This window comes from Triticum aestivum, chromosome 5D (assembly GCF_018294505.1).
Source record: "Triticum aestivum cultivar Chinese Spring chromosome 5D, IWGSC CS RefSeq v2.1, whole genome shotgun sequence".
NCBI lineage: Eukaryota > Viridiplantae > Streptophyta > Magnoliopsida > Poales > Poaceae > Triticum > Triticum aestivum.
The window spans coordinates 250,056,567-250,072,437 of NC_057808.1; positions in this window are offsets into that span (position 1 = coordinate 250,056,567).

A 15,871-nucleotide genomic window follows, 5' to 3' on the forward strand; every position below is an offset into this window, starting at 1 on the left:
GTGAACGCAGTCCTACCCAAGCTCGAGGCCACGTGCCCTCTCAGGTGGTCCACGTGCGCCGTCATGTTCAGCTCAGCGGATCAGCTCAAGTGTGCGGCTACAGCTGGCGTCCTCCCAATGGTTTGTTCCCCAGTCATCAGCAACGTGCAAGTCACCAGGACCCTCATCGATGGTGGCGCAGGGCTCAATGTTCTGTCTGTCGAGACATTCAACAATCTCCAAGTGCCATATGACCAGCTTCAGCCAACCAAGCCTTTCTCAAGAGTCACTTACGGTTCCACCACGCCGATAGGGCAGGTTCGCCTCCTTGTCACCTTCAGGCAGCGCAAGAACTACCGAACCGAGCTCATCGACTTTGACGTTGCCCACATTCGCCTGCCGTACAATGCCATCCTCGGGTACCCAGCCCTTGCCAAGTTCATGGCGGTGACTCACCATGGTTACAATGTCCTCAAGATGCCGGGAAGTGGCGGAATCATCACAGTCCCCTGTGAAGAGAAGGATGCGGTGTGCTCTCTTGAGCGTGCCTTCCAAGCTGCATCAGTGGAGGACCCAGACAGTAAGAGTGAGAACCCTCCCGAGGCAGTTCCCAAGAAGGAGAAGACATCGCCCAGCCCAAGGCCTCAGGAGGTAGGCGTCTCCGGAGGCGCCACGTCAGGATCTGCGCCCCTTCAAAGGGCGCCTCCCACCATCGCATAGGAAGGCGCGCCCGGCGCCCTCCTCGGGCAAGGCTCGGGGGCTCTCTCCTGGAGGGCCTCAGACTTTGCCAGGATCACGAGGGAGGCGCTCGGGCACCACTTGGAGGCGTGCTTTGCAGCACGTTTCCCTCAGGAAGGCATGGGGCAAGGAGGGCTCAACCCTCAGGAGTTCATCACCAAGGTCACTCAGGAGCTGCAGGAATCGAGAGTCATGCGCGGCAATCACTGCCTGCCCGGCGTAGCTCCCCATCCAGGCGAGGATGGCGGGCTGCACGTCCGCATCGACTACCCGGGGCTCAACCGAGTCGCGTCTCAGGAGCGTTTCTGGCCTTCGCGCGTGGGACGCTGTGAGGGTCCGCCACACAGCTACGTTTGCATGCCTTTCGGCCTGCCAAACGCGACTGCTGCTCACCAGCGTCTTATGCGGAGCATTCTGGAAGCTCAGGAGGCCAGGCACCACGGGGTCCTGGCAGAGATGGAGATGGTCCTCGAGGGGCCGCCCGGACCACCAGAGCCTCCCGAGGCTCAGGGCTCTGGTGGCTCATGAGGATCGGCTTCTTCACCGCGCATCATCGGCTACTTCAACACTCGCTCTACAATGGTATCAGGTGACATCTTTCGAGTTCCATTTCAGCTGGGAGCGCCCTCAGGGCTGCATTGTTCCCAGGTCGCGTGGGTTAGTCCCTGCAGCATGTATCTCTTTTGCTTATGTCTTTAGTTTACCTTGCTGGGGGCGCCCCTCGGGTTGCATCATCCCCAAGCCGCTCGGGCCTGACACAGTGGCGTGTATCTTTCCTGCATCTATCTAAGTTGGTTTGCCTTCATGCTTAACCTGCCTGTGATAATCGCCTGCTCGATTGACACCTACCTTTGGAGCCGCACACACTGGCACGGAGCTTGTGCATGGGTCCGTCCCTGCAACGTCGACAAATCTGAGTGGTCGAGCTCTGGCCCACGGCAGCCCTGCAAGCTTCACCTCACCAGGCCCTCAGTGCCCTCATCACCCTCTCGGAGCAACCAATGGCCGGCCGGCAATCGTAATGGCAACCCTTGCTTCTCTCGTGTTGGCTTACAGGGACTACCTGAGGAATAATGTGGGGGGCGTCATGAGCTCTCTCTCTCCCTTAACCGCATGATCCGCTCGCGCGTTAAAACGGGGGATCCTGAGCATCGTGACTCAGGAGCTCTTACAGGCTCTCCAGCCCTCACCCCTGGCCTTGTCCACGGCATCACGACCAGGCATACCAGCGGCGGCTGAGCTCGCTCGAGGGCCGGGACCTGAGGACGTAGAGCACGAAGGAGAATGCGGGGAAGGGAGGAGAAGCTCGCGAAGGCCTGACCCGGCTGCATCCCAGCTGCCGACGCGCAAGTCCGGCACCTCGCGAAGGAACGACTCCATGCTTTCGAGATAAGTCTTACTCCAGGAATAGCTAATCGATGCGACCCCAAACCCTCCACTCATTGCGGCTCTGTAATGGCGACGTTGCCTTCCTTTCTCGCCTTTCGGCGGCTGCTTGAGCGCTAAAGGGGACCTCCTGAGAATCGCGCCTCAGGGGATCTTACTGGACCTCGGGCCGCTCACCTCCTGGCCTTGACCACGGCATCGCGACCTGGCATATCAGCGACGGCTGAAGCCTGCCTGGGGACCGGGACCTATCAGCGTAGAGCACCAAGCTGTTGCGAGGATAGAAAGGGGGAACCGAGCCGAGGCAGGACAAGCATTTTGCACCACTTCATGATAAGGATAATATCAACAAAAAGAAACACAGCAGACGCTTTACATGCCCCCATGGGGTATCTCCCTGATTCCTCGTAGGGAACAAAAGGTGCTAACCCTAAGGAGCCCTAACTACGCGAGCCTCCACGGCCGACGCCATCATCAACAGTGGGCCGCGAGGGACCGGCGCCAACCCCATCCAGATCAGCCGCGCCGGCGGCCTGATGCAGCTGCCTTGCTCCGAGCACGACGCGAGCTCGGGGGCACGTAGCTGTCATCGCTCGTCTCCGGAGTCGCGATGAGCTCGGGAGAGTCGCTGGACTCCCAAGCATCGTCGCTGCTGCTAGAGGAGCTACTGGGGAAGTGGGTGGCAGGCCTGGCCCTTGCCACATCAACGTCCTGGCCGCCTCCTCTCGGGCAACACTCCAGTCGGCGTCCTTCTGCGTTGAAGACCTTGAAGAGCATCAGGGAGGTGCCATCGTATTCAAAATGAATCACGAGGGTACCTCCTGTTCGGCAGACCCGGGCGATCTCGCCTCAGCCCCGGGTCATGTAGACCTTGCCCGAAGCGACGACTTCAACCTCCTCTCCGATCGCCGGGGAACCACATCGGCGTGCTGCAGCCAGAGCTCGAGAGGCCCCCTTGGCGGCATCTTGAAGGCGAAGAAGGGAGGAAAGCGGATCCAGGAGCTCGGTGGCATGGCGGCGTGGAGTACGAGCTCGTGAGAGGAGTCCGTGGCAAGGACTCCAGGAGCAGCGACGCGCGCTGCGGTGACACGTCGTTGTCGCCGACGGCGCGGGCGGCGCCGCTCGGCGTCTTCTTCTCTAGGGCCCTTAGCCCGGGCGTACAGAGGGGGCGGAAACCTAGGAGGTGGCCGCTCGTACCAGGGCCTCGACGTCTCCGACCGAGCAACCTCGTCACGACGGCCGGGGACCGGCCGTTTCTTCGGCGGGAGCGGGTCGGGCCCCTCTCGGGGGGCCTTCCCTTTCTCCTCGGCTGAGAACCAGCGGATCAGTGCCATTGGCAACGAGAGAAAGAAGGAGCAAGCGGAGCGAGAAGAGATGGACTGCGGGGGCATAGTCCAGAGGAGGCCAACCGTCGGCCTCCACGATCGCAGGTAATCATAACTCTTTTTCCATGCAGCAGGGACTCGTCAAATCGGGCAGTTGCCGAGGCAGCGTGGGGAAGCGGAGACGCCCACGTCCAATCAACCGCCACGCGGCGACCAAGGCCGCAGGCTTTTGGGGCCCGCGGCGCTCCGCACTTGCCTTTCGCTTCGCTGCTAAGCCAAGTCCGAGCGCGCCTTGGGCCCGGGCGCTACTATCGGCGTTCTGGGAACGGGGTTCCCCAGACTTGCCTGCCTGCGGCCTGTGGCGTGGCTCAAGCAGAGGCACAGTACGGCCCGTCTTCATCAACCCAAACTCAAGACCCTCGCCAGGGGCCAAGCCTCGCGGGGTGGATGACGCAAGGCTTCCTCGAGGGCGGCCTCACCAGGCAGGCTCGCGAGGAGGCGGAGAGATCAAGGCAGGATTACCTCGCGAGGTGCTCGTGATGCAAGCCATGACGATCAAGACCAGGCAGGTGCCAGCCTGCGCAGTGTCCTCGTTTCCTCTTTGGTGCAAAGGGGGCAAGCACAGGCGCGGAGTACCGAGGCATCAAGCAAAGGTTACCATATCGGTGCAACAAGACCAAGACCAGCAGAGCGGCAGGACGGAGGTCACCGTGGAGCCCAAGACGGCGTCATCGCCAGTGCCTTTGGCAGCCGAAGACCAACTTTAGTCAGGATAACTTGTACTAGATGTTCCCCTTCAAAATGGCCGTTGTTGGCTCCCTTCCCGCTCAATATTTGGGAAGAGGACCAGGGCCTCTATATATAGAGATAACCACCACAGTAGAGGGCATCGAGTGCTCATCTGATCCATAGGCGATCGAACCCACCTAAGTAGAACACCGCACCAGCCCAAGAACACCTCACGCGAGGCTGTTCTTCCTCTGTACTGTTCATCATCAGCCCCAGAGGCAATCCACCACACCACAAACTAGAGTAGGGTATTACACCACAACGGTGGCCCGAACTAGTATAAACCCCGTGTCCCTTGTGTTGTTCATCGTGTAGCTTAGATTCATAGCGAGGCGTTGGGACATGGATCGGTAGGGGGAAGATCTCCGCGCGCACCCCAGAGTTCGAACCTTAAGGGTTTTGCCGGAACCCGATACCCGACACTCCGCCTTGGTGCGCTCGCCGCGGCGCCGCCGTCCGGCCCTGTCAACATAGTTTTTTTTCGAAACGGTCCCTGTCAACATAGTGAATTGGGAGAGAGCTGTAGTTGTGAGTATGACAGTACGGACCCACCAGGTCCACTTCCGAACACAAGCAAGCGCCTCTTTTACTACTCAGATGCACCCCTCGTTTTTTACTCTAATCCACCCTGCTGATATCTGGGACCCACATCATTTTCAACATATAGTCAATTAATGACAGAATTGCACAACTTTTTTTTGAGTAGTAATTCGGAGGAGCAGGCTATAAACTGGGTTGTGCGGTCTCTGTGGCCCGTCTAACAACATGACCAGCCCAGCAAGTTTTTCTTTGGGAAAATAGGTAGCCCAGTATTTCGTTTTGAAGAATACCCAAGCTAGGCCTATTTTTTTTCTCCGACTTACTGGGCTGCAAATCTTTCAAGACGAGGAGGGATGCATTCCGGCCTGGCCAAAGAGTATGGTCAGTGTGTGTTAAAAGTAATATCATAGGGGTTGAAAATTCCAAAAAAATATAGCAAATGGGATATTAGTTTCTTTTTTTGTTTTTGTTCTTCACTGATATTTTATAGTATTTCATTGGATTTAACATGAAATAGTACTAATTTATTTTTAAATTTGTTTTAGTATGGCTCCTAATTTTTGGATTAAGAATATTTTGTTCCCCAGCAAAAATTTGCGAATTTTCAAAATTTCGCACATATTTAGTTAATTTTTTAACCCTGGTACTGACCAGAAAATGGGCAGCAATTCTAAAAATGGAAAACGGGCTGCAATAAATTCCATATGAATTATAAAATGAGTAAAAATTATAAAAATAATAAAAAATGGGTTGTACATGCCACAGACTTCGAGGCTGACTTGTTTACACAAGGCTTTGTTAGTCAACACACGATTCTAGCAGAAGTGACTGTTGGATGTCCATCCAACGGCCGACGTGCTTCTTCTATCTCTGATCTTCCTACTCCAGCCGCCTAAACTAGCGCCGGTGGGACTGCCTGCTCCCTCCTCTTGTGGCCCGCTGTGATGCCGTGCAGGCTTCCCCGGCCCACCCTAGTCCCTCCGCTGGCCTGGCCGCACTCAATCAACTGCCTCCTTATTACGCAAAAAAATGATTCCTCCCACTGACATCTGGGGCGCACCGGTTGGGAGGCTGACCTGTGGGCCTACTAAGTTGGCGCGTACGCAGGGCTTGTCAACTTAGTCAACAAATGATTCTAGCAGCAGTAACCATTGGATTTGAATCGAACGGTCCTGCTGCTTCTTCAAGTGCTGCTCTTCTTGCACCAGCCGCCCAAACCAGCGCCGACGAGACCACCTGCTCCTGCCTCCAGTGGCCAGCTGTGCTGCCGTTGAGGCCTCACCGCCCCCTACTACTCCCACCGCTAGCCAGGCCCTGCGGCGACGGCAGCCTCACACCGCAGCCGAACCAGTGAACCCTCGTATCCCTCTCCACGTGGGCATCCACTGCCGCGTCTTCCCCGGCTCCGCGTCGTCCCCTTCCTAGGCCTCGCCATCGTCCACTGCCCTGGTGCTCTCGGCGCGGCGTGGTCAACGTGGTCATGGAACGACTTCCATCGGACGTGGAATGTACGTGGAGAGGCTGACAGCTGGGTCCACGGCCGCACACAAGGAAATGCCTCCTTATTACGCGCAAAATAATGATTCCTCCAGCTGACATCTGGGACCCATCGGAAGGGCCTCTGTATTTCACAAAAAAAGTTCCCCCCGCTGACAGGTCGGACCCACCAGCTATATCTTCGCACGCAAATAAGTGCCTCCTTATTACGCACAAAAAAATGAATACCCCCTGCTAGCTGGGACCCACCATAGTGGGTGGCTGACTTGTGGGCCTACTAAGTTGACGAGGACGGAGGGCTTTGTCAACTTAGTCAATACTCTAGTGACCGTATGATGTCCATCCAACGGCCATAGTGCTTCTTCAACCTCTGGTCTTCTTGCTCCAGCCGCCCAAAGCAGCGCCGGTCGTGCCGCCTGCTCCTCCCTCCCGTGGCCGGCTGTGCTGCCGCGGAGGCCTCACTGCCCCCTACTACTCCCACCGCTGGCCAGGCCATCCCTCTACTCACCCACACCCCCAGTTATTCTGCGGCGACGGCAACCTCACACAGCAGCCGAACCAGTGAACCCTCGTACTCCTCTTTGCGTAGGCATCCACTGCCGCGTCTTCCCCGGCTCCACGTCGTCCCCTTCCTAGGCCTCGCCGTCGTCCACCGCCATGGTGCTCTCGGCACGGCGTGGTCAATGTGGTCAACGACCGACTTCCATCGGAAGAGTACTGTACGTGAGAGGCTGACAGCTAGGTCCACGGCAGCCGCAAGGAAGTGCCTCCTTATTACGCGGAAAATAATTATTCCTCCACATGATAGCAGGGACCCACCGGACCGGCCATCGTATTTCGTGACAGAAACATTTCCCCCTTGACTGCTGGGACCCACCGGACAGGCCACCGTATTTCGTGAAAAAATGTTCCCCCCGCTGTCAGCTCGGACCCACCGGAAGTGCCTCCTTATTACGCACAAAAAAAATGAATACTCCCCCTGCTACCTGGGATCCACCTTGGTGGGAGGCTGACTTGTGGGCCTACTAAGTTGACGGGGATGGAGGGCTTTGTCAACTTAGCCAATATGAATGATTCTAGCTCCAGTGACCGTACGATGTCCATCCAACGGTCGTAGTGCTTCTTCAACCTCTGGTCTTCTTGCTCCAGCCGCCCAAAGCAGCGCCGGTCGTGCCGCATGCTCCTGCCTCCCGTGGCCGGCTATGCTGCCGCAGAGGCCTCGCCGCCCCCTACTATTCCCACCGCTAGACAGGCCCTCACACCACAGCCGAACCAGTGAACCCTCGTACTCCTCCCCGCGCGGGATTCCGCTGCCGCGTCTTCCCCGGCTCCGCGTCGTCCCCTTCCTAGGCCTCGCCATCGTCCACCGCCCTCGTGCTCTCTGCGCAGCGTGGTCAACATGGTCAAGGAACGACTTCCATCGGAAGAGTACTATACGTGGAGAGGCTGACAGCTGGGTCCACAGCGGCCGCAAGGAAGTGCCTCCTTATTATGCGCAAAATAATTGTTCCTCCACCTGACAGCAGGGACCCACCGGACGGGTCACCGTATTTCGTGAAAAAAATGTTTCCCCCCTGACTGCTGGGACCCACCAGCTACATCTTCGCACGCAAGGAAGTGCGTCCGGGCAAAAAAAACGATTCGCCCTCCTGACTACTGGGACCCACCAGCTACATCTTCGCACGCAAGGAAGTGCCTGACAGTCGGGACCAACCTGGTCGAAGCGTATGTAGCGTTGTCATTCTGGTCGCAAACGTGTACGTACATACTGGTCGATGTAGAGGCGCGCACGTGTCGTTGTAGAGGCGCGCACGTAGCATGTACACGTACGGACAACGGCCAGTGTGCAAGAAGGAAAATACAGCCACATACGTATATACGGGCGGGGTCTCGAACGCCTACTCGCACATACGTACGGCCTGGGCTCTTGTACATGGCTGGGTCGAAACAGAGAAACTGCGTCGTCGTCGTGTTCATGGGGAGGAAACGAAATGCGTGGTATTCATCGGGAGGAAACGGAATGCGTCGTGTTCATCGGGAGGCAACGGAACGCATGGGAGCCAACTGGTTTGGACGGAACAGGCGATGGAAACGAGGCCTGGCGTATCGCAGAACGCAGGAAACGACCTTGTGTTCCACCGGCCACATTTGAAACGGTATTCTGTTCATCGGGAGGGGTCTGGCGTACCGCAAAACGGAGGAAACGGACTTTATGGGGTCCTGTTGATCGGGAGGGGTGTGGCGTACCGCAAAACAGAGGAAACGGACTTGTGTTGGAGCGCTACGGTCGAAACGGGGGTCCTGTTCATCGAGAGGGGTGTGGCGTACCACAAAACGGGACTCCACGGGATACTGTTCATCTCCATCGTCGACCTCCTCCAGCCTCCACGGGCTACTGTTCATCCACCGTCGACCTCCTCCAGCCTCTACCTGTGACTGTTCATCCACGGGCTCCTGTTCATCCAGCCTCCACCACGCGCTACTCCATCGGCTACTGTTCAACCACCCCTCTCCACGGGCTCGTGTTCAACCACCCCTCCACGGGCTACTGTTCATCCACCCCTCCACCGTCTACTGTTCATCTAGCCCTCGACGGGGTCATCCTATTCATCCAACCCTCCACGGGGTCCTGTTCATCCAGGCCCAACCGGCTCGATCGATCGGGGTCCTGTTCATCCAGAGGCAACACCACGGGGTCCTGTTCATCCACCCCCACCGCTCACTGTTCATCCAAACCCCCCAGCAATGCTCACTTTTCATCCAGAGGCAGCATCGATCGGCTTCAGTTAGTAGCAGTAGCGAAGGAATCGCTTGATCGGGTCCAGTTAACAGCCATCGATCAATCGCTCGGGTTCAGTAACGCGTAGCCTGCAGTGCAATCGCTCGGGTTCAGTTAGAGCCCAACGCCTCGCACACATGCGCGTACGTGTACGAGAGAAACGCGCATCGCTCGGCCCCCGACCACCCACCGTAACCGGGAACTCGCCGAAATTTTCCTCGCCCTCTCTTCTACCACGCGTTTTTCCATCATGGACGGCCCAAAGAATGTCATGCAGCTGCGTCTCCGGCCCGCCCAGGACAAAAAGCCCATTTTCTGTCATGATTTTTTGTCATAGAAGTAGGAGCCCACCACATCCATGATGATACCAGGTTTTTTCACAATTATGATCATAGAAGTGTCATAAGTATGACAGAAAAAAATTCATTCAGCCCAAAATGTCATGGATGTGTCTTTTTCTTGTAGTGTTTGTTCACTTTGCCATCCTTCTTATCCGCCAAATACTTGGGGTAGTTCCGCTTATAGTGACCATTCCCTTTGCAGTAGAAGCACTAAGTTTCAGGCTTGGGTCCAGCTTTGGGTTTCTTCCCGGGAGTGGCAACTTGCTTGCCATTCTTCTTGAAATTCCCTTTATTTCCCTTGCCCTTTTTCTTGAAACTAGTGATCTTGTTAACCACCAGCACTTGATGCTCCTACTTGATTTCTACATCCGCGGCCTTAAGCATTGCGAAGAGCTTGGGAATTGTTTTGTTCATCCCTTGCATATTATAGTTCATCATGAAGCCTTTGTAGCATGGTGGCAGTGATTGAAGAACTCTTTCAATAACACAATCAACTGGAAGATCAACTCCCAGCTGAGTCAAGTGATTATAATACCCAGACATTTTGAGTATGTGTTCACTGACAGAACTATTCTCCTCCATCTTGCAGCTATAGAACTTGCTGGAGACTTCATATCCCTCAACCCGGGCATTTGCTTGAAATATTAACTTCAATTCCTAGAACATCTCATATGCTCCATGACGTTCAAAACGTCTTTGAAGTCCCGGTTCTAAGGCGTAAGGCATGGCACACTGAACTATTAAGTAGTCATCAGATCGAGCTTGCCAGATGTTCATAACATCTGCTTCAGCTCCTACAGTTGGCCTGTCACCTAGCGGTCCATCAAGGACATAATTCGGCTGTGCATTAATGAGGATAATCCCAGAGTTACGGACCCATTCCGTGTAGTTGCTACCATCATCTTTCAACTTAGATTTCTCTAGGAACACATTAAAATTCAGGGGAACGGTAGCTTGGGCCATTGATCTACAACATAGATATGCAAAACTATAAGAGTAAGTTCATGATAAATTAAGTTCAGTTAATCAAATTACTAATGAACTCCCACTTAAATAAACACCTCTCAAGTTATCTAAGTTATACATGATCCAAATCAAATAACCCATGTTCGATCATCATGTGAGATGGGGTAGTCATCAATGGTGAACATCTCTATGTTGATCATATCTACTATATGACTCACGTTCGACCTTTCAGTCTCCAGTGTTCCGAGACCATGTCTGTACATGCTAGGCTCATCAAGTTTAACCCAAGTATTCTGCATGTGCAAAACTGTCTTACACCCATTGTATGTGAACATAGAGTCTATCACACCCGATCATCACGAGGTGCTTCCAAACGATGAACTTTAGCAATGGTGCATACTCGGGGAGAACACTTTTATCTTGAAATTTAGCGAAGGTATCATCTTATAATGCTACTGTCGTTCTAAGCAAAATAAGATGCATAAAAGATAAACATCACATGCAATCAAAATATGTGACATGATATGGCCATCATCATCTTGTGCTTTTGATCTCCATCTCCAAAGCATCGTCGTGATCTCCATCGTCACCGGCTCGACACCTTGATCTCCATCGTTGTGTCGTGGTCGTCTCGCCAACTGTTTCTTCTACAAATATCACTAACGCGTAGTGATAAAGTAAAGCAATTACATGGCGTTTGCATTTCATACAATAAAGAGACAACCATAAGGCTCCTACCGGTTGCTGATAAATTACAAAACATGATCATGTCATACAATAACGTATATCACATCATATCTTGACCATATCACATCACAACATCCCTACAAAAACAAGTTAGATGTCCTCTACTTTGTTGTTGCAAGTTTTACGTGGCTGCTACGGGCTTCTAGCAAGAACCGTTCCTACCTACGGAAAAAACCACAATGGTGATTTATTATGCTTGATGTTTTAACCTTCTTCAAGGACCATCCACAGTCAAATTTGATTCAACTAAAGTAGGAGAAACAGTCACTCGCCAGCCACCTTTATGCAAAACTAGTTGCATGTCTGTCGGTGGAACCGGTCTCATGTGCTTGGACATGTAAGGTTGGTCCAGGCCGCTTCATCCCACAATACCAATGAATAAAAATAAGACGCTGGTGGTAAGCAGTATGACTATCACCGCCCACAACTCTTTGTATTTTACTCGTGAATATCATCTACGCATAGACCTGGCTCGGATGCCACTGTTGGGAAACATTGCATGGAAAACAAAAAAAATCTACGAACACGCAAGACCTGTCCATGGAGATGCATAGCAACGAGGGGAAGATCGTGTCTACATACCCTCGTAGACCGTAAGCAGAAGCGTTTGACAACGCGGTTGATGTAGTCGAACTTTCTTTGCCAACCGATCGAGTACCGAACGTACGGCAACTCTGCGTCCAGCACACGTTCAGCTCGATGACGTCCGCCTTCTTGATCCAGCAAGACGGCGAGGTAGTGGATGAGTTCCAGCGGCACGACGGCGTGGTGAAGTTATCTCCACATGGCTTCGCCTAAGCACTACGAAAATATGACCGGGGGTGTAAATGGTGGAGGGGGCGCCACACACGGCTAAGACAATGTTGTGTGTTATGCTAGGCGCCCCCTCCCACATATATATTGGTGGGGGTGGAGGGAGCAGCCAGGAGGCGCCCCCAAGTAGGCCGAATTCTACTTGGGGTCTTCCCCCAAGTGGCACCCCTTCCTTCTTTGGAGTGCGGGAGGAAGGAAGGTGGCGCCCCCTTTCCTTTCTCTCCTGAGGAGGGAAAGGCAGGAGGGGCCACTCTTGGGGAACATAGTAATTTCAAAAAAATTCCTACGCACACGCAAGATCATGGTGATGCATAGCAACGAGAGGGGAGAGTGTGTCCACGTACCCTCGTAGACCGAAAGCGGAAGCGTTAGCACAACGCGGTAGATGTAGTCGTACGTCTTCACGATCCGACCGATCAAGTACCGAACGCACGGCACCTCCGAGTTCAGCACACGTTCAGCTCAATGACGTCCCTCGAACTCCGATCCAGCCGAGATTTTAGGGAGAGTTTCGTCAGCACAACGGCGTGGTGACGCTGATGATGTTCTACCGACGCAGGGCTTCGCCTAAGCACCGCTACGATATTATCGAGGTGGATTATGGTGGAGGGGGGCACCGCACACGGCTAAGAGATCAATGATCAATTGTTGTGTCTAGAGGTGCTCCCCTACCCCTGTATATAAAGGACCAAGGGGGAGGGGGCGGCTGGCCAGGGGAGGGCGTGCCAGGGAGGAGTCCTACTCCCACCGGGAGTAGGACTCCCTCCTTTCCTTGTCCAAGTAGGAGAGGGGAAGGAAGGGGAGAGAGGAGGAAGGAAAGGGGGGGCGCCAAACCCCCTCCTTGTCCTATTTGGACTAGAGGGGGAGGGGGCGCGTGGCCTGCCCTGGCTGCCCCTCCTCTGCTCCACTTTGGGCCCATGAGGCCCATTAACCCCCCGGTACTCCGGTATACATCCGATAACCCCCGAAACCATTCCGGTGTCCGAATATAGTCGTCCAATATATCAATCTTCATGTCTCGACCATTTTGAGAGTCCTCGGCATGTCCGTGATCACATCCGGGACTCCGAACTATCTTCGGTACATCAAAACACATAAACTCATAATATAACCGTCATCTAACTTTAAGCGTGCGGACCCTACGGGTTCGAGAACTACGTAGACATGACCGAGACACGTCTCCGGTCAATAACCAATAGCGGAACCTAGATGCTCATATTGGCTCCAACATATTCTATGAAGATCTTTATCGGTCAAACCGCATAACAACATACGTTGTTCCCTTTGTCATCGGTATGTTACTTGCCCGAGATTCGATCGTCGGTATCTCAATACCTAGTTCAGTCTCATTACCGGCAAGTCTCTTTAGTCATTACGTAATGCATCATTCCGTAACTAACTCATTCGCTACATTGCTTGCAAGGCTTATAGTGATGTGCATTACCGAGACGGCCCAGAGATACCTCTCCGACAATTGGAGTGACAAATCCTAATCTCGAAATACGCCAACTCAACATGTACCTTCGGAGACACCTGTAGAGCTCCTTTATAATCACCCAGTTACATTGTGACGTTTGGTAGCACACAAAGTGTTCCTCCGGTAAACGGGAGTTGCATCATCTCATAGTTGTAGGAACATGTATAAGTCATGAAGAAAGCAATAGCAACATACTAAACGATCAAGTGCTAAGCTAACGGATTGGGTCAAGTCAATCACATCATTCTCCTAATGATGTGATCCCGTTAATCAAATGACAACTCATGTCTATGGTTAGGAAACTTAACCATCTTTGGTTAACGAGCTAGTCAATTAGAGGCATACTAGTGACACTATGTTTGTCTATGTATTCACACATGTATTATGTTTCCTGTTAATACAATTCTAGCATGAATAATAATCATTTATCATGAAATAAGGAAATAAATAATAACTTTATTATTGCCTCTAGGGCATATTTCCTTCAGTCTCCCACTTGCACTAGAGTCAATAATCTAGTTCACATCACCATGTGATTTAACACTAATATTCACATCTGCATGTAATTAACACCCATAGTTCACATCGTCATGTGACCAACACCCAAAGGGTTTACTAGAGTCAATAATCTAGTTCACATCAATATGTGATTAACACCCAAAGAGTGCTAAGGTGTGATCATGTTTTGCTCGTGAGATAAATTTAGTCAACGGGTCTATCACATTCAGAACCGTATGTATTTTGCAAATATTCTATGTCTACAATGCTCTGCACGGAGCTACTCTAGCTAATTGCTCCCACTTTCAATATGTATCCAGATTGAGACTTAGAGTCATCTGGATCGGTGTAAAAGCTTGCACTGATGTAACTCTTTACGACGAGCTCTTTTATCATTTCCATTATCGAGAAATATTTCCTTAGTCTTCACTAAGGATATTCTTGACCGCTGTCCAGTGATCTACTCTTAGATCAAAATTCTACTCCTTTGCCAAACTCAGTGCAAGGTATACAATAGGTCTGGTACACAGCATAGCATACTTCATAGAACCTATGACTGAGGCATAGGGAATGACTTTTCATTCTCTTTCTATTTTCTGCCATGGTCGGGTTTTGAGTCTTACTCAACTTCACACCTTGGAACACAGGCAAGAACTCCTTCTTTGACTATTCCATTTTGAACTACTTCAAAATCTTATCAAGGTATGTACTCATTGAAAAAATCTTATCAAGCGTCTTGATCTATCTCTATAGATCTTGATGCTCAATGTGTAAGCAGCTTCACCGAGGTGTTTCTTTGAAAAACTCTTATTCAAGTATCCTTTTATGCTTTCCAGAAAAATTCTACATTATTTCCGATCAACAATATGTTATTCACATATACTTATCAGAAATGTTGTAGTGCTCCCACTCACTTTCTTGTAAATACAGGCTTCTCCAAAAGTCTGTATAAAACCACATGCTTTGATCAACTCATCAAAGCGTATATTCCAACTCCGAGATGCTCACACAAGTCCATAGATGGATCGCTGGAGCTTGCACATTTTGTTAGCACCTTTAGAATTGACAAAACCTTCTGGTTGCATCATATACAACTCTTCTTTAATAAATCCATTAAGGAATGCAGTTTTGACATACATTTTCTAGATTTCATAAAATATGGCAATTGCTAACATGATTCGGACAGACTTAAGCATCGCTACGGGTGAGAAAGTCTCATCGTAGTCAACCCCTTGAACTTGTCGAAAACCTTTCGCAACAAGTCGAGCTTTGTAGACAGTAACATTATCATCAGCGTCAGTCTTCTTCCTGAAGATCCATTTATTCTCGATGGCTTGCCGATCATCGGGCAAGTCAACCAAAGTCCAAACTTTGTTCTCATACATGGATCCCATCTCACATTTCATGGCTTCAAGCCATTTTGCGGAATCTGGGCTCATCATCGCTTCCTCATAGTTCGTAGGTTCGCCATGGTCAAGTAACATGACCTCCAGAATAGGATTACCGTACCACTCTGGTGCGGATCTTACTCTGGTTGACCTACGAGGTTCGGTAGTAACTTGATCTGAAGTTTCATGATCAATATCATTAGCTTCCTCACTATTTGGTGTAGTCGTCACAGGAACCGGTTTCTGTGATGAACTAATTTCCAATAAGGGAGCAGGTACAGTTACCTCATCAAGTTCTACTTTCCTCCCACTCACTTCTTTCGAGAGAAACTCCTTCTCTAGAAAGGATCCAAATTTAGCAACAAAAGTCTTGCCTTCAGATCTGTGCTAGAAGGTGTACCCAATAGTCTCCTTTGGGTATCCTATGAAGACACATTTCTCCAATTTGGGTTCGAGCTTATCTGGTTGAAGTTTTTTCACATAAGCATCGCAGCCCCAAACTTTAAGAAATGACAACTTTGGTTTCTTGCCAAACCACAGTTCATAAGGCGTCGTCTCAATGGATTTTGATGGTGCCCTATTTAACGTGAATGCAGCCGTCTCTAAAG